This window comes from Cynocephalus volans, chromosome 4 (genome assembly GCF_027409185.1).
Source record: "Cynocephalus volans isolate mCynVol1 chromosome 4, mCynVol1.pri, whole genome shotgun sequence".
Taxonomy (NCBI): domain Eukaryota; kingdom Metazoa; phylum Chordata; class Mammalia; order Dermoptera; family Cynocephalidae; genus Cynocephalus; species Cynocephalus volans.
The window spans coordinates 63658477-63677526 of record NC_084463.1 but is presented as its reverse complement, the minus strand read 5'-3'; the positions used below and the strand labels follow the sequence as shown (position 1 = coordinate 63677526).

General features: G+C 36.3%; 1 pseudogene; it reads left to right on the top strand.

The window, feature by feature from the left end:
- LOC134376166 (probable ATP-dependent RNA helicase DDX10) overlaps window positions 1-19050 on the top strand; it is a 44156-nt pseudogene that overhangs the window by 20468 nt on the left and 4638 nt on the right.

Below are 19050 nucleotides of genomic sequence, written 5' to 3'. Positions count from 1 at the left end.
GGCATCTTGTAGATCATTTCTAGATTTATAGCTTTTACAACAGCTGAGCTTGATAAATATGCAGGTGAGTTTCCCTCCAGCTTGTGGGGAAGATGAATGGTGGTTTGTTTCTCTTGTTGGGTGAAAACACTTGAACTCTATCATTTTACTATGTAAAGAATAACTTCATATTTTTTTAAGACCTATTTTAGATTTTCAGGACTTTATATCTTCTAAAAAAGGATGGTTTTGGTATCTAGATGTTAGGAAATAAATCTGAGAGTCCTGTTAAAGTTTCTGCTTTGTAATACTCTGCTTTTCTTCTTGTCACAGTAGACAAAGTGTCCTTGCTTGTATCTGTGACTAACTCTTCTTGTGTGTTAGACTGTCTTCTCGTGTGCTCAAGTCCTTTGCTACTGCAAATACCCCTTTCTCTCCTGCATTTTCTTTTCTCCCTATCATTCTTTAATATTGCCCATATTAAAAATAAAAATCAAATCCTGTGTCCCTTTCTAGTCACTACCTCTTTTCTCTGCTCTTCTTCATAGCAAATTCTCCTAAAGGCTTATCTCTAATAGCTGAGTCACTTTATCATCTCCTTTTCTCTCCTTAGCCCACCTTTGAGTCAGCCTTTATTAAGGGATGCAGCTTTCCAGAGGTGGTGCTCAGTTATCAGTCTTTATCTTACTTGACCTCTTAGAAGCATTTGGTACTGCTGACCATTTTCTCCCTCTTGAAGCAGTCTTTAGACTGCTGTGACTCCTCAGTCATTAACCTGTCCTCCCCTCATGTTTTCTGACTACTCTAATTTTAACCTCCTCTCCTTGACCTCTGCAGTTTGGAGTGCCTCAGATCACTCTACTCCACTCTTTTCCCATCTATGCTTTCTTTCTAAGTAACATCATTAGTTTCATGGCTTTAAATTCTGTCTATGTGCTAACAACTGCCAAATCCACATCTCAAGCCCTAACTTCTTTCCTGAGCTCCAGACTTGTGTATCCCCTTGACTACTGGGTATGTTGCATACCTACAATGCATCTCAAATTTAACATAGGAAAAGCAATTTAAGAGTTCCTGTCCCTATGTCTTCCTCCCCCACCTCTTCCCCATCTTGATAAATGACTGAATCCTTAATTCCTGTCTGTCTTCATCCCATATTAAATCTATCGATAACTCATAAGCTCTGTCACTTCTCACCCCCTCCCATGCTACAGTGCAGTCTGAACCATGCTTAACTTTGTCTTAGCCTTCTAATTTGTCTCCCCATTCTCTCTCTTTCCTGTAGTTTTCCCACGTAATAGCCAGAATGGATCTTTGGAAAGTAGAAACTGGAATATGTCATTGCCTTGCTTAAGACCCTCCAATGACTTTCTATAAATTAGAATTAAACTCCATACTTAGAACTTACATGGCTTTATCCCACATATATTTTCCCCCTCAGTTAGTTTGTCAATTCAAGGCCAGTCCTGATTCAAGAGATAGAGAAAGTTTTTATGAACTCAGTTTACACTTCCTGAGTTTCTATATGTACTTCTTCTGAGATTGATTTGCCTGAGTGCATCTGTGGTCTGGAAATTCTACTTTTCCATCTCCCCTTTCATGGTGGCCCTTTTAATATCTTTACAAAAGACAGGTGTAAGTTCATCTATCCCCAGTCTTACTGGTACATTGTCCCAGAATCAGAACCTTTCACTAGAGTATTGCTATTGAGAAAATGAATGTGTCTGCTGACTCTGTAACACGTGATTTTGCAATTTAGGTGGTGTCCCATTCTTTACCTTCAACAGAATTGAAGAGAGACTTTAATGGAGTTATTAACTGATAGATGATTACAAATAATTTTTGCTGATCTGTCATTATGATTTTTGGCATATTTTGAAGGAGTTCAGAGTTAAGGTTTCTTCTAGTCCTTTTTCTGTATTTATGTGAACAGATTTTCTTAACTCCTATGTTAGAGAAAATAGGAATAAAATGCTGAACTCTGCCTCAGTCTATCAATCCAGTTTCCGTTTATGAGTATATAAACTAGAGACATAAAACTAAAACAGTAAGCTCCTTCTAGTTCCGTACATTCAGATGTATTTACAATAAAATTTTGTCTTATAGTTATTTATCAAATCCTAACATATTTCTTGTTTTGGTCAGTTTTATACTACTATTATGATAATTTCTCAGTCTGAGAAGAAAGTTAATAAAGCCATATAAACAGAAAATTAAAATAATGTGTATCAATTTTAACTTTTTTGTTGTGGAAACTTATGGATTATGATAACACGATTAATAAGATTTTCAAGCTTAAAACTTAAGATATGGTTCTGTGGGATCAGGAAATAGAAATGAGAGTTAAAGGAGGAAAGGAAGTAAAAGTTCTTTCTGTTAAAGGAGTTTCTTCACATTTTTTGCATGATTGATGGGTATTAAATTGCTTTGCTATTTAGAATCCGTTGGATACGTTTATAAGAGATAAGTGTTTATTTTTAAAACATCAGTATTTATCAGTAATTACATTTTCTGCAACTATTCAATTTTGGAAAAATTTCAGATAACTTAAATGCAAGAAGAGCATTTTTTCCCCCCAAAAATTATTTGAGGAAAAATTCGATCAAAAATGTTTGAAGATCACAACTCAAGACTACATTTCCCTTTTCTCTGCTCAATATTTAAAAAAATATTTTTTTAATTGGTGAAATGTGTGCTCCTTAGTACATTTTTGCTGTTTATTTTGTAAGATTGCTGCCATCTGGCAGTACCAAACTCATTCTTCTGTCAATGCCCAGGTGCAGTAACTATACCGAGTGTTCTGCCGGCTATGTCCTGGTATTTCTATCCTTGCCCTCCATGGTCGACAGCAGCAGATGAGAAGAATGGAAGTCTATAATGAATTTGTCCGTAAGAGAGCTGCAGTGCTCTTTGCTACTGATATTGCAGCTAGGGGGCTGGGTAAGAAAACTTCCTACAGTGAAATTTCTGTGATCATGGGAAACATGATTTGCTTGTAAGGTGTATTTTGGGAAATATAATAGATTCACATAAGTGGGCTTTCTTTTCTTTCCTCTTATTTTGTAAGAGGAAAAATAAGTAAATTGATGAGAGTGGATTACCGTTAAGAATTTGTTGGTGAAAATTTCCATAATATTTGCATCTTTTGTGCTCTTACTGTTTTTTTATTGATAATTTTACCATAGAATCCTGAGGAACATATAAAACCAAAGGAAGATTAAACATTTAAAGACATGAAAAAAAACCTGTTTCTTTGAAAATTGGAAACTTGTTGATAGCTATTGTCACTCATTTCACAAGAAAAATCAATGAAGTCCATCTTTTTACCAACCATTCTAATTTTTATTTTAAAATCACTACACGTAATGTATTTAAATTTATTTTCAAAAAGCTGCTGTGTTAGTTTACAACTTGTGGCTTTGTGGCGGTGGCATGGGGTGGAAGTAATTAGAGAGGAAAACTAATTAAGAGGTAGGAAGGAGCAAAGGATGAGAATATATAGGTGGTAATTTGAATTCTTCAATCACTTAATTTTATTATATTTGTTAATTATGGCAAATTTTTAAACATAAGCAAAATAAGTTTAATGTCCTCTTATATACACATTATCCAGCTCTAACAATGATCTTTGTCATGATCCCCCTTTTCCTCCTGTCTGTCTTGGAGTATTCTAAAGCATATCTCAGGCATATCAGTTCATCCACATGTGACAGGAGATAGCAGCCAAATATGCATATTTTTAAAGCTCTCTGGGCTATTTTCTCAGCCCTATAACAACTCATTTCCCCACCCCCTCATCACTATTTGGCTATATAGTTTTGAAACATTTTGATTGTGTTTATATGTATTTATATGTCTCTGATTTTTTGAACCTAAAATGCTTTAGGTCAACAAAAGCAAATTTTGAACTGAAGTTTACTCCTTTTAAGGGCCAGATTCCTTTCTTAATTATAAAATAATTCTAAAAAATCACACGTACTCTCTACTTACAATGTCATATTTTCCTTGGATTTTCTTAAATCAGATAGCAATCAATGTAGCCCTTTTTGTACCCTTTCTCTGTTGCATTTTACTCCCCTCTCTCCAAACACACTTACTGTCTTATGTTTGGTGTGTAAACTTTTAGTTGAAGGTTCTTTACCTGTAGTCCAAAGAGTCTGTGATAGAATTCAGTGGATCTGAGAACTCTGAAGAGGAGAAAATTACATATTTTCACTAGCCTTTAACTGAAATATAGCATTATAAAGGTAAGCAACAAACTATTATAGTTTCAATAGTACCTATGACTTTGTCACTTACTGAAATCCTTGATGTTTTCATTTTGCATTAGTTTTTACAGATATCTTGGAATATTGTTTACACTCAGTCCTATTTAGATGTTATGGTGGTTATTAGACCCACGATTAGGTCATGTTAGTTAATGTAGTAAACAAGCCCATACATTAGTATATCAAATTCTATAAAAAATATTGATGTCTATAGTTTTTATTAGAAATGTTTTCTCTTGTAGTCCTATATGTTTTCATTTGTGCATTTAAAACATTATTTTGAGGAGTTCATAGGCTTCAACTATGGCACAAAATGTCAAGAGCCTGTGTTCTAGTTTATTTTTTAAAAAGTATTTTCTGTGGATATATTCATTAGCAATTTCTAGTATTATCTTGGGTCTTCTAGAAGTTCATATAAACAATATCGTTATACATACTAGTCTGTGACTTGCTTTTGAAGTCTTTCCATGTTGATGTATAAAGATCCAGTGTTTTTATGAAGAGTACCCCATAGTATGAATTTATGCAGTTATCTATTCATTCCTGTAAATAATGAACACTTAAAGTTGTTTTTTATTTTCCATTACAAACACTTACAGTGAATATCCTGAAGCTCTCTTTTGTAAATGTCCAAGAACTTCTTTAGAATATACCAGTATCTTTTTAAACTTTATTCTTAATTTTAATTTTTAATAATACACGTACATGGGTGTAAAAATGAGTTAAGGGAACATGCAGGCTCTGCTAGAAGTAACTCCTTAACTTTTATTTCCTCTTGTGTTTAGTTCCATATTCCTAAGTAATCTTATGTTCTGCCATTTTTAAATCTATCAAGTTTAGAAATTATCCAGAAACTTCCTTTTATTACCTCTCTAACAATCAACCGTCTTCTGCTACCCGCCATCTATTATATATTGTTATATCACGACTTCTGGTTAAATAAACCTTTTTTTATTTACATTGTTTTGGTTATAAATTAATTGCTTCTGAGGAAAGTGTAGTGTATTAGGGCTACTTTCTTTCTTATGCTTTCTTTTGCGATTTTCTTTGAGTTAATAATTAAGTTGTTACAAAATTTTGCTTAGTTTTCCATGTTCCCAGTTCTAATTTCTCTAATGTTCAAGCAAATGCCACATTCCTAGTTTACTAACAGTTCAGACACAGTTCTGTTTCTTTTCCCCTTGGGACCTCCCTTTTGCAGCTTCTGCCTCTAGTTCTAATCTGAACTGGTTGCTCCATAAGCCGTATGCACGTTTCTCATCCTAGGACTCTTCTTTCTAGATCTCTGTCTTCTTTCTTGGCTTACCTTTTTTTTCTCCCTTTTTAATCTTATTTTCTAATAGCTTCCTAAGCGTACATGGGAGGTAAATTTTGAGTCTTTGCATATCTGATAATGGCATATCTTTGAATGATAATCAGGTTGGGAATAGAATTTGTTTGAAATTTTCTCTCTAAATTTTACAGATATTTTTCATTGTCTTCTAGTAGTCAGTATTCTGTTGAAGGTGTTTTCTTTTCTGATTCTCTGATTCTTTTTTTTGTAACCTGCTTTTCTTTTTCTAGATATAATTAGGATTTTCTGTTCATCCAGTGTCCTGACATTTTATGATAATGTACCTTAGTGCAAGGTCCTACTTAGTTGTTGTGCAGGCATTCAGTGTACATTTTCACTCTGGACCCGTACTTTAATAGAATTTTCTATGATTAATGAAATATTCTACGTCCAGTACTGTAGCTAGTTGCCACATGTGGCAATCGAACACTTGAAATGTGGCTAGTGGAACTGAGGAAGGGATGAGTGTTTAATTTTATTTAATTTTAATTAAACTTGAATAGCTACGATATTGAGCAGTATAGAGACTCATCTCTTTCAGTTGTAAGATACTTACCTTTGAATTGCTTCTTGGTGTTTTGGTTAAATAACATTCAATATTTATGTTATTTTGACTATGTAATTATTGTTTGCTGCTGAGGGAATTAGTTACTTAGATTGTTTCTTATACTTTTTTTTGCAATTCTCTTTGAGTTAACAACTGCCTTATAAAATTTCTCCCCTTCCTCACCCTTATTTACTTTTTTTTTTTTTTTTTTTTTGTCTTTTTCGTGACCGGCACTCAGCCAGTGAGTGCACCGGCCATTCCTATATAGGATCCGAACCCGCGGCGGGAGCATCGCTGCGCTCCCAGCGCCGCACTCTCCCGAGTGCGCCACGGGCTCGGCCCCTTATTTACTCTTTCTAGAGGAGGATTTGACCTCTTTGATCTTCTAATTTCCCTGTTCTCTCCTATTGCCCATCTCTTTGTCCTTTTCCTGTTCTTTCTGGAGTATTTCTTTGACTTTATATTTCAACTTCCCTAATAAAATTAAAATTTTTAAGTGTGTAGACCTCCTTTTTTACAGCCTCTTGTTGTTTGATGGATGCATGTTTTCTCTCTCTGAAGGCATTAAGTTTTTATGTTTTCTTCTCCACGTTGTTTCTGTTTCTGCTCTGTAGCCTTTTCTCTGTCATTCATGTTTGAGGCTTCTCTCAGTTTTCTGCAATTAGATGTCTTTTTATATTTAGCAATGAGGCACCAAAAAAACTATTTGAAGTGATTTGTACATGGATGAGGCTTGTTGACTAATGGCCTTCATTGTGAGGGGATTTAGACAGAGTCGATCATTTTGTGGAAGACACAAAATGTTGAAGTATATTGTCTTCCAGCATTTAATCTCTCTAGGGAAGAAAACCTCAACCTCATGAGAATTGAGCTTGCTGCTGGCTCTCTGGAAGCCTAGCAAGAAAGTGGACATGCAGGCTTTCCCTCAATACCCCTGTTTTCACTCTGCCTCTGCCTTCTACTGCATCTGGTGTCCTGGGGTCTGAAGCCTTCCTCCAGATTAAGGCTCTTGGTCTTGAGACCCAACTATACAGGAGAGGGTAGGGGACTTGAGACTCTAAGTACTGCTTTCAGCCCATCTTCCTGTTTGTAGCATTGTGACATGCCCCTGCCTTCTGAGTCACCTGCTTACTTCAAGTCCTGAGAGAATTGTTCTAAATATCTCTGTTCTGTTTTTCTTGGTTCTTTCTCCACATACTGAAATTCTGCCCTTTTGAATAGATCATATGACTTAGTGACAGTTTTTCAAAAGAAAGAATTTAACATTTACATGTATATTTTTGTGGGGTACAGTTGTGTCGTTTCAATATATGCATATACTGCACAATGATTCACTTAGGGTAGACAGCATAGTTTTGTACCCATTAGTCCACCACTTCCCCCACCACCCCATTTCCCTCCTGGCCTCTGGTAACTGTTGTTCTACTTTCTACTTCTATGAGAGCCAGTTTTTTTTTTAGATTCCACGTATGAGTGTATGACTTAGTGACAGTTTGATGCTTCTAAGTATCATTATCTTCCAATATCTTTTTGTGTGCTCAGCCCTTTTCCTTGATAGAAATTGATTTGAAATCCTTGCAGCAAAATCAAGGAGTTGAGAGCAGGATTCTCTGGAAATGAATGGAAACTTCTGTAGCCAGAAATATATATGGAATAATTATTGCTAGGAAATGGGGAGGGACCTAGAAAGACATTACTTCGGATAAAGGTGGGAATAGCAGGAAAAGTAAACCTTCATTTAAATTTAGAAACTGGTTTTGTAGTTCACTAGGTCCCCATGAAAAGTGGTTCTTTTAGGTTATTAAATATCAGGGTATTTCATTATTTGTCTGACCCAAAGCAGCTTGTCTCTTCTATGTCAGATATGAAGAAATCTCATTCATACACTGTCATTAATTTAAGTTCACTTTGTCAAAGAAAAATGTTTATCTCTTGGTTCACAGAATTAACTTTATTTCTAATAGGTTTCACAGATGATCTGTTAGTTTGATGTGATAGTCATAGAAAGCTTGGGCAAGCAATATTGTAAAATATAAATAGTGCAGCAGGACAGACATTTAAACTGATTTTTTTTTTTTAAACTTGACATTCTTTCTTTGTAGATTTCCCGGCTGTAAATTGGGTTCTTCAGTTTGATTGTCCAGAGGATGCCAACACGTATGTTCACAGAGCCGGTAGAACTGCCAGGTAGGTGTAGCGGCCCATTTCTTTGCTTTTGATGCTAAGTACAAAGCATGCTTCCCAACTGCAGACAAAGAATGGAAGGATTCAGGTACATTTAGTGCTGGTTTGGCATTTTGTGGTGTGAGTTGATAACAGCTTCACAGCTATTGTAAATCATTATGGCAGGTACTCGATTAGTGCTGAGAAGAATCCATGAAAAACTTACTTTAGTTTTATTTTAATCTTCCCTTACTAAAGTTGTCAGTAGAACTGCTCACTGAGCATCATCTCATCGAATCCTAATGATCTCTCAGGTATAGGACCTACTATTCAAAGCTCTGTTTTCAGGTGAGGAAAAACTGAGTCTTTGAGCAGTTAAACAACTTGTTCAAAGATCTACAGAGCCAGTGCAAAGCAGTATGACTCCTCTAGTCTAGATCTTGTCCTCTTCTAGCGTATAGGCTCTAGTAAGAGGCAAAGCGGTGTGGAGTCATGAATTTTTTTCCTTTCTTCCTAGTGCAAGAATTAGAGGCATTGCTGGAGGCCACTCCCAAATATTTCTTTTTGTGCCCCTCTCCCCCAAACCCACCACTCCATGAAAGCACCCTTTGCTCAAGAGCTGTGGGAGAAATAGAACATAGCAAAGTCAGTCATTTGAAACTAAATGGCATAGAAAGGTATCTGAATTAATGAAAAAGGATTCTACGACATGTCATTGCTATTGAGGTTGCAGTGAAGCCTGGAGATGAATGCTTTTGGTAGAATTATAAATAGTTGACATCTTTCTGGATAGCATTTGGTAATGCTTATCAAAGCCTTAGAGTTCTTCTTTTTGCCTTTGTAATTCCGCATCCAGAAATGGATCTTAAGAAAATAGAGATGAGTAAAGTTTCAATAGAGATGTTTGTCTTACTAATACTTGTAATGTTTAAAAATTGATGGCAACCTAAATATTAATCACAATAAGGTTATGATTAGTTACAATTAGCCACAGATGGACTGTTTCTTTGGTTTTACATTTTCTCTCTCAAACCTGGATTATTGAGTATTTATGATATGGATTTCAATGTTGATCTCACTGGACCAACAGTTGCTTGTGATTTCAAGCCACAGGCTTTTGTTTAAGGGTTTCCCAGGGATGGCAAGATCTTTAGGCCCAAGCAAAGACTGTACTTTTCTGGCAAGCTTCTTTTTTCACCTGCCCTGTGCCTGTTTCATCAAGAGGCTCCAGGTGTGAAAGTTTCCTCTATCCCTTGCTCATCCAGGAAGTCCCTTTGGAGTTTAGTCTAAGATTTCTTTGGATCTGTAGTTTTCAGGTGGCTTTGGAAAAAAATATAATTTTTGTTTGTATATGGTAACTTCTTGTTTGTTTCAGCTGGTGAAGGTTTTCCTGTCCTTCTATGGCTTAACAAGAAGTAGAGCTCTTCTTTCCTATATGTTTTTTAATTTTCATAAGCGATGTTTGAATGTTTGAGTGTTTAAATGTTTTTTGATTGATTCACATTTACCCTGAGGTCATCTTCAAATATGGGTTATAATCAAAATGTACTCACTTAAATGTGTTTCTTTGACCAGCATGAAAGAAGGGAGAGAATAGTATAATAATAAAAGACTATTTAAAAATAGGGTTTATATCCTATAGGGTTCAAAAATATGTCTCTTAATTGCCATTTTTTAAATGTTTTATTTTTATTTTTAATTTTTGGGTGGGTATGGTGCATGGATCAAACCCTGGCCTTGGTGTTATCAGCACCACACTCTAACCAACTGAGCTAACTGGCCAGCCTCTCTTAATTGCAACGAGTGGTATAGTATTTTGAACAACAAGCAATAGAGTTAGAACTGGGTTCTGTGTATGATGTCATTGTGTATTCAGGCAAACTTGTCTTCAGGATTTTATTTCTTCTGGTATCTAAGTCAGGTGGGACATGGGTAGAAAAGCAGTGTGTTCTCTTTTCCATTTTATAAGAAAGTGCATGGTGCCTGAGTGGTTCTTAATCTGTTGGGTACATGTTTGAATTATTATTCATAGCGAGACATTCTGAGAAGTCATTATTTCTCCAGTGTTTAGTTCTCAGTAAATGTGTGGTATGTATACATGTGTACCTGTACTTATGTACACATCTGCATCCTATGGTCCTCTGGATAGGTAAGGTTGGATATGGTGTCTCACAGCATATTGGATGTCGGGCTTACATGCTCTTAGATGTACCAATGATATGGACCTGGATAGGGCAGACCAGACTGACTCCTTCCTAGAATACATTTAGCAGTATTTCAAAATGACTCTCCCTATATGAAGATTATTGGACATCTCAGTATACCAAGAAAAGGTCCAAGACGGAGAAGTATTTCAGGGTTCTTTGTTCCTGGAGAAGTTGTTGAAAATCTTATGTAGTTGAACATCTTATGGAGTTGAGCATGCTGTGGTGAGCATTAAATTGGGTCTTAATGACCGTGGAGAGGAAGAACATCACAATGATTGTGTCTGAAGAGAGAGAATACTAATTTGAAAAAAAAGTTTTAATGTAATTTTTAATGTAGTCATCAATTTTTAAAGTACAGCCTGTTTGACCTTTCGTAACAATTAAAAATATTTTGAATTGACTATTTAGATGTGTAGTCAGTGGAAAGGTTTAGCATATATAATGCTTATTTTGTTCTCTGGTACTTTAAAAGTTGCCATTAATGGGCTTAGAGATAATTAGAAAGTTTTGTGGCCATAGGACTGAATAATTGAATAGAATAAAGGCTAAATTAAAATTTGAGACTAATTAAAGTCATGTGTTAGGCTGTAATTAAAACCAGGTTGCCAGATAGTATTTGCTTTTGGAATTGAACTGTAATATATGAATATAGGAAAATGAATTCGTTAGCAAATAGCTAAGATTTGGGGAATCTGTTCTTTCCTTTCTATACTTTAAATAAAAATAAGGGGTGATTCAGGTACTTGTTGCTTTGAAGTACTTATTCTGTTTTAATTTATTCACCTGTCTAAAATTCTTTTGATCTAGAGCCATCGAGAAAAACTTCCCTTTATTTTCCTTAACCACACACACACCTTAAAAAAAAAAAAGATCTCCTTTAGGGACAAGTGAAGCAAGGGATATGAATATAATTTTATAAAGCTGTATCCTGTGGTGCATTCTACCACTTGAGAGATTCTCTTTAGGGCTTACAGTTTTTGGTACTCATAAAACCAAGCTCTTCCATTTCTTATAAAAATGCCCAGTTGGAAATAGAAAAGATCTGGGAATGAAAGGTAGGCACACCTCAGATACTCCTAACTTTTATAATGCTTTTATTTGGGGAGGTTTGGGGGGGCCTGTGGGAGTTTATGTATAACTATTTTCTTTTCCAGATCAGTAGAAGGTAAAATAATTTCGGCAATATTCTCGCTTAGCTTTATTTGTCTGGCTGCATTTTGTGACTCTCAGAAATTTCATGAGTAATTTGGGTAGCAGAATGTGATTCCACTAGGGGACAGCAGAGGCCAAGCCTTTGCATTGTACGCACACTGGCAGCAGTTTAGATCTTAACAGCAAATGTGAAGATGGAAACTAGTTAAAATTTCCAATAACGTGAAGAGTTATGGTTTGTTTGTGGAAAATACTAGCACTTTCGGGAATAGATATGGGATTAAAAAAAGTTTCTTTAATTGGTTTGTGAATTGAAGTAATAAAAGTGAAAGGACAATTTCCATGAGCATTAACTTAAAGGACAGGAAAATTTGCTAGTGAAAATTCTTTCTTTTATTCCTTTCACTTAGATTCGTGAAAGTCCTGTCTTCATTCTGCTCCTTCTAGATAGAGGCTGATGCTTCCTTATGTGGTAATTTGCCATTGTGTGTTGGTATCTAGGGTTTAAAGTTTTAATAGAAGTCCAAGGCAAATCCTTCATTTTGCATCTTGAAGGAGTGAGGAGCTGGTGTAGAGTATAGCTGTAGAGTAGATAGAGGACTGACATTTCTTAGCAGTCTACATTTTGTCATGAACTTACTTCCCCATCTTGTCTCCTACTGTCCATTCAATACAGCAGGTGGACCAATCCTTTTAAAACACAAGTTAGATCATGTCACTCCTCTGATGGCTTCCCATTTCATTCAGAGTGAAGGCCAGTGACATCCTGGGCCTATGCTGTTCATTCTCCCTTCTGCCCTTCCTTTTTCTGTTCTGCTCTTGTTCCCTGTGCTCCATACTGGCCTTGCTGTTTCTTGTACATGCCAGGCATGTTCTTGCCTTAGGGCCTTTATATTCACTGTTTGGCTCAAATGCTTCCTCAGGTATCCACACAGGTATCTTTCTTACCCTCCACCAACCACTTCTTTCCCTGCTCTGTATTTTCTTTTTTCCATAGCCCTTTCTGCCTTCAAATATGAATTTCAAAGTGTTCATGGAAAGATTCATATCATCTTTTAAATTTATTTTTCCACCAACTTTTTGAAGTACCCTCGTATACTAGAGCATTTACTTAGTATATTTTTTGTTTCTTTCTCCCTATTAGATTGTAAGTTCCACAAAGGCAGCAGTGTTTGTCTAGTTTATTGATGTATGCTATGTGCTTAGAACAGGTCCTGGCATATAGCAGACATTTGAGATAATAAATCCAACTTATGAATAGATCTTACCTAATATGTTAATTATCTATTGCTGTGTAACAAATTGTCCCATGGCTTAGTGGCTTAAGGCAATAATTTACCTCATAGTTTCTGTGGGTCAGGAATCCAGGGGTGGCTCAGCTGGGTCCTCTGGTTCTCAGTCTATCACAAGGCTCCAATCAAGGTGTCATATGGTACTTTAAGCTCAACTAGGGTTGGATTTGTTTCCAAGCTCACTCACATAGTTGTTGGAGATTCATTTCCTCCCTGGCTGTTGGTCAGAGGCATTTTAGTCCCTTTTTATATGGTTGTCTTCATAGGGCAGCTCACAACTTGTCAACTGACCTCATCAGAGAGAGCATTATGAAAGGGCAAGGAATTGAAAGGTGGAAGCAGCAATATCTTTTATGACCTAGACTTGTACGTCACATTCCATCTTATCTGCAGTATCCTAGTGGTCACACATCTGAGCCTATTCACTGTGTGTGAGGTAACTACACAATGGTGTGAATACCAGGAGGTGTGGATTATTGGGAATTATCTTAGAAGCTACCCATCACACCCAGTATCAAGTTTTATTAATAATTTTAAGGATAAAGGCAATCTCGAGTTATAGGTGAAGCAGGAAGAGGTCTGGGACCTCCATTACAGCCCCAGGTATTTTCTTGCCACATTAGGGTGTACTCTGCCCAGCCTAACACAGAAGACTCTAACTGATGTGTGTGACATATCACTTACACAGATGGGCCATTTGTATACTCAGGTGCAGAGCTCACTAGAGAGAAATATCCACTGAATCCATGGATTGTGAACAACTCTGGTACATTCTATTAAAAGCCTCTCATAGATGAGGACCCTCATGCTAACAGCGTTTGTCTCCCAGGAGGTCTGTCAGTATGTTTACGAGGAGATTTGACTTTGGCCATATCACTTTTTTGTTTGTTTGTCTGGCATCCTCCTCCCTACTTACCCCTATACCACATGGGGAATGAATGGATTGTGGCTTAGCTATTTACTTCCCAAAATTTGATAAATATTTGTGTAAATAATGGGTGAACTCATTTAGCCTGTAGAGCAGCCTTATGAAAGAGGTTTTCTTACTAGGAAACTTTTTCTCAGAGACTTGAGGTAAAATGTGTCTAAGATTACTCAGTTGAGTAAGTACCAGGCCTGGGATTTATACTCAGGTCTTTCTGATTCTATAGCTCATTCTTGCCAATGTGCAGCTGTTTACATTTAATGGATTCTAGTGGGTGCTGCTCCTATGCAGGGCTTCTAGAATGCATGAAAGCCAGGTACTTGGAGAAGGAAGGTTGATGTCTTAAATTTGCTGCCATTTGTGGTCATGAAGATAAACTAAAAATGTAGTCGTTTTCTTTCTTATTTGGACTGTGAGAGCCAGATATCCCATAGTTGTTCAGACATTGTCTTTAAAAGTCAGGAAACTTAGGTCTGAATTTGATTTTGTCACCTAATAGCTGTGCACCCTTGGGTCAGTTTTTAAATTCCTTAAGCCTTAGTTTCTTCTCCTGTAAAATGAGGTAATCATATCTAATTCTCAGTTGTTTCCTGAAAGTACAGTTTTAGGTAGAATCAGTACTGCTTTTATTTGAGTTTTATTTTTATTCTTATCTATTAAAATTTAGCTTTAAAAAAACCTTTTTTGGGGGAACAGAGTTGATAGAATTTAAGATTTCTACCCTTTGTGAACTCTATAAATCCATTTTCTTAATCAGTGTGCTAGAAGCTTTCCATGCAGTATGTATTAACTGGCTTGGTTTCTTTCCAGTTATTTTATGGAGAACTTAATTTGTCACTGTTGAGTCTATCGTGATATACCTTTTTGTTATTTGAGATATTAGGTTGCAGATGACTTACTTTTTCCCAGAATATTTCCAAACCTATTCTTTTTTCTCCTTAGAATCCAGTGTAGAGTGTTTAGACATCCTGTAAGTCAGAGATACCTTCTTTCCTGGAATCAGCTCTCTTTTGTACCATATTGTGTGGGAGGAACAGAACAGTTGGACTCAGATTCCTTATGGCTGTCTTTCTGCATCTGCATGACAGACTGCACTGTTCTTTCATAGTGACATGAAATCTTGGGGATGGTTGCCACAGGTAAGGCTGAGGTATAGGGAGAATGGGAAGATTCAGGGAAGGAAAAAGAGAAGGACTGTGGAATAGAGTGTAGTCAACAAATGTTTCCCTTTCTCCACCTCTTGATTATGCTTGTGTTATGAATAATGACTAGTATATTAATAGTCACAGTTGTAGAATTTCATATCCTAAAGGGACCTAGATCATCTTATTCAAATGTATAATGTGTAAATAAGAAAATGTAATAGATCGCAATAAAATCTTATCAAAAATTGTATAGCTAATGAATAAATAGTACGACAGTACTGGAACCCACTTCTTTTGGCTCCAAATCTAGTGTTTTATCTCCTCGTATAACATCTAGTGGTCACTTGCTTTCCTTTACTCACCAAATATTTATTGAACAACTGTTAGGGACACATGTGTGTGTTAGGGACACGTAGCACATTCGTACATCCTCAGATTTAATGGTCAAGATGTGGAAATACACTAATTTGGTAGTACTAGGATGTGTGTTAAATGAAGTAAGAGTGATATAAGATGTCCAAAAGCTTATAGAGTTAGTTTTTTACTTATTTTTGTTAACTTGTATTTTATTACCAAAGTAATGCTTATTCGCCATGCAGATTCTAGACAATAATGGGAAAACAATTAAAATTATTTAAAATCTACCACCCAGAAAGTTTTTTTTCGTGTATGTTTGTGTGTATATATTTTTTCAGATTACAAAAATGGAATTGTGCTAAATAGACCCTTTTGTAACTTGACCTGTAATCTGGGACACCAGGTGGAGAGAACTTGGGGTGACTAGGCAGTTATTAACAGGGCCAGATCAGGGCAGGGTGGAGTGTCTGCTTATACCTCCCAACTACTGTTAGAGACTTTATTGGAATGGAGTTGATGTGTCAGAGAATTTGAATTGAAGTTAAAGGGTTATTGGCTTTTGGGTAAAAAGCAAATTATTGCCAGAATGGCAGGGCTTTTTTTTTTTTTTTTTTTTTTTGCTTCTCTGGCCATAGTTTGAAGGTTATTTTAATGGAAGAATTACCATGTGCATCCAAGTCAGTGGTCTGAATCTCCTATTTTAGCCAAAAATACTAGTGAGCTGCAGGATGTGGAGATAAGCTTTTTGGTATTAGTTAGACAGTCATGATCAACCTACTGAGGATCCTTGTTTCTGGACAGCATGCTGGTATAATTGAAAAAGCAGTGGATCTGAAGTTTAAAGTCTGATATGTAGTGACCAGCTGATTTTAGGCCAACTTCCTGGTATTTTGGGAACTTTATTTTATATTTGTGTCCTCTACTGATTGTTTGCTTTTAACATCAGCAAATTAATGTAAAACGAAGTTCTTTGTAAATTTGGATGAGCTGCGTAAACACAACATGGCATTAATACTAATGGTGAAGATGAAATTTTTGTTGTTTCAGATGCAGGGCTTTTTTATATGGTGCCTATATATGTCTTAAAATAATCTATTATGGTGACTACGGTTAATATATTATATTCTTGAAAATTGCTCAAAGTGAATGTTAAATATATTCTCACCACAAAAATAACTCTGTGAAGTAATGCATATTTTGATTAGCAAGATTTAACCATTCTACAGTGTATATATACTTCAGAACATAATGTTGTATATAATAAATCCATACAATTTTATGTCAATTTGAAATAAATTCTAAAACAAAAATCTGTATATGTGGAGTTTTAAAATGTAAGTATTATGAAGAACATTTATTTCTCTTGTATATATATTTAGCCTTAGGCCATGGATATTGCTTTTGAAGTCTGAAAGCTACCTCATGGGTAAATAGACTTTATTCTTATAAGCATTAAAACAAAGTGAAATGGCTTATGCCTTCTTTATAAAAAGAGCTTTTATTCTTGAAAACTGGAAATTTTTTAGTATTAGTGTGTAGGAGATAATTTGTGCTTTACGTTGTTTCAGGGAAAAGACATGTATAATGTAAAATAGGTAAAATGGCCAGTGATGATCTTTGTAATAGATGCTTGCCTTGTGGGATTTGGCTTTGGATATTATTTTCCATTTTCCTTTGGGGAAACTAAACTGCACTGTTACAGTCTGTCTTAACCTTGTGTGGCCTTTTACATACATATTCTGTTAGCTATAGCTTTAAAAGGTTTGTGCGTGGCCCCTTTGTGACTTTAATCCCAATTCGTTCTCACAAATTCTCTCCGGGTGCATGAATGGGTAAATAAGATAGATATAGATGACTGGCCACATTATTCCTGCTTATGAGTCAGAAGAATCTCAGAGAACATTCAGTGGATGCCTTTTTGATGTCAGAGAGTTCTCTTACCCCTTTGCCCTAGTTCTTGCTCTATGTAGACTTGTGGGCCTATTTATTTTATCATGCTGTCTCTGAATTTTGTATAGAATGTTGAAAGGGTTGACAATCTTTCAAACCACTGTTTTCCCTCTTCCCTGATTTTTCCTGTTTGGGCCACACAGAGTAAACCTTTCTACTTCTGAAGGCCTGAGGGCATTTTGGTAAGTGTACTGCTTAGTGGTCAGTATTAACTGATTTTGTCCTCTTTGATCCTTGACGTGTCCCTAGTGAGGTCTTGGTGCTTCAGAAGTTGTGATGTCCCCAAATATCTCGTCTGCTTAGGGTGTCACCTCTTTATGTTATACACTAATAACTTATGCCTTCATGGATGGCTTAGCCCAATATTGCTGAAGCAAATCCTTTAAATTCATATTTCTTTGTAGTGAATAGATATGAAAAGCTTTCAGTCATATTCTGTGTTAAAATATAATAAAGAACGTATGTGGTACTACTTTTTCAGTTATGAAATATAGTTAGTAAAAGGATTAAGTAAGTTGTATGTTCAGCTTTACTCTTTCCTGCATTAACTAGAAAAAGCAAATAAGCATGAAGACAAAAGTATACAGGGGATTCTTAAATGCTGCCTTTTCCCCATGGAAACCTTGACTCTCCCATCTGTATCCCTATCCCTAATGTTTGACTAATTCCTAATTATTTCTGTGGGTCTCAGCTTAGATGTCATTTCTTCAAGGAAGTTTTCTTGTCTCCTAGACTACATTAAGTAGAGCTCTCTGTCATACTTACACGTAGCTTCCTGTATGTCTACTAGTTCACTCATAACACTTGATTGTTATTACTAGTTTTAATTACTGGTTTTAATGTCTGTCCCTAATAGCTTTGTAACAGCCAGGACCATGTCTTTTTTGTGTGTGTGACCAGTAAGGGGATCGCAACCCTTGGCTTGGTGTCGCCCGCACCGCGCTCAGCCAGTGAGCACACCGGCCATCCGTATACAGGATCCGAACCCACGGCCTCGGCACTCCCAGCACCGCTGCGCTCCCAGCGCCGCACTCTCCCAAGTGAGCCACGGGGTCGGCCCCAGGACCATGTCTTTTTTATCTCTGTTTCAGTGCCTAGCCTATAGAGGATCTTTAATAAAATGTGTTGAAAATTAATGAATGAACTTGAAGAAAATTTAACATTTGGATAAGTTTTATATTTTCCTGTCTGAATCTGTGTACACATAAGGATATTTACATATTTATCTTATGAAAATGAGATTAGACTAGAGTTTCACCTTATTCATAGGAGTTGAATTTTAGAGCCAACATGTCAGGTAAAAATTGCCCTTCAAATCTTACTTTTTATTTTTGGCAGCTGGCTGGTACAGGGATAGAACCTGGACCTTGGTGTTATCAACACCATGCTCTAACCAACTGAGCTAACTGGCCCGAACTCAAATTTTAAAATGCAGTATAGTACCATCTCTCAGCAAATCATCAAAGTCAGTTTTTCCTTTCAGCATTCAATGATAAAGGTCTTACAGTGGTATTCAGTCTCTCCATGCAGAGGCATCCACGGTCTTCCAAAAACAGGATCTTATGTACCTTTTTAGCAGTCTTTCCTGTTGTCCATTTATGTACTCCAGCTTTGGTGTTCACTCTTTACTAAATTTGCCTTGTACTTTCTGGTTTCTACTCCTTTGTTCATGTAATTCATCTTTGGGATACCTTAGCTTTTTCCTTTCTGTCAAGGCCCACCTGAAATGCCA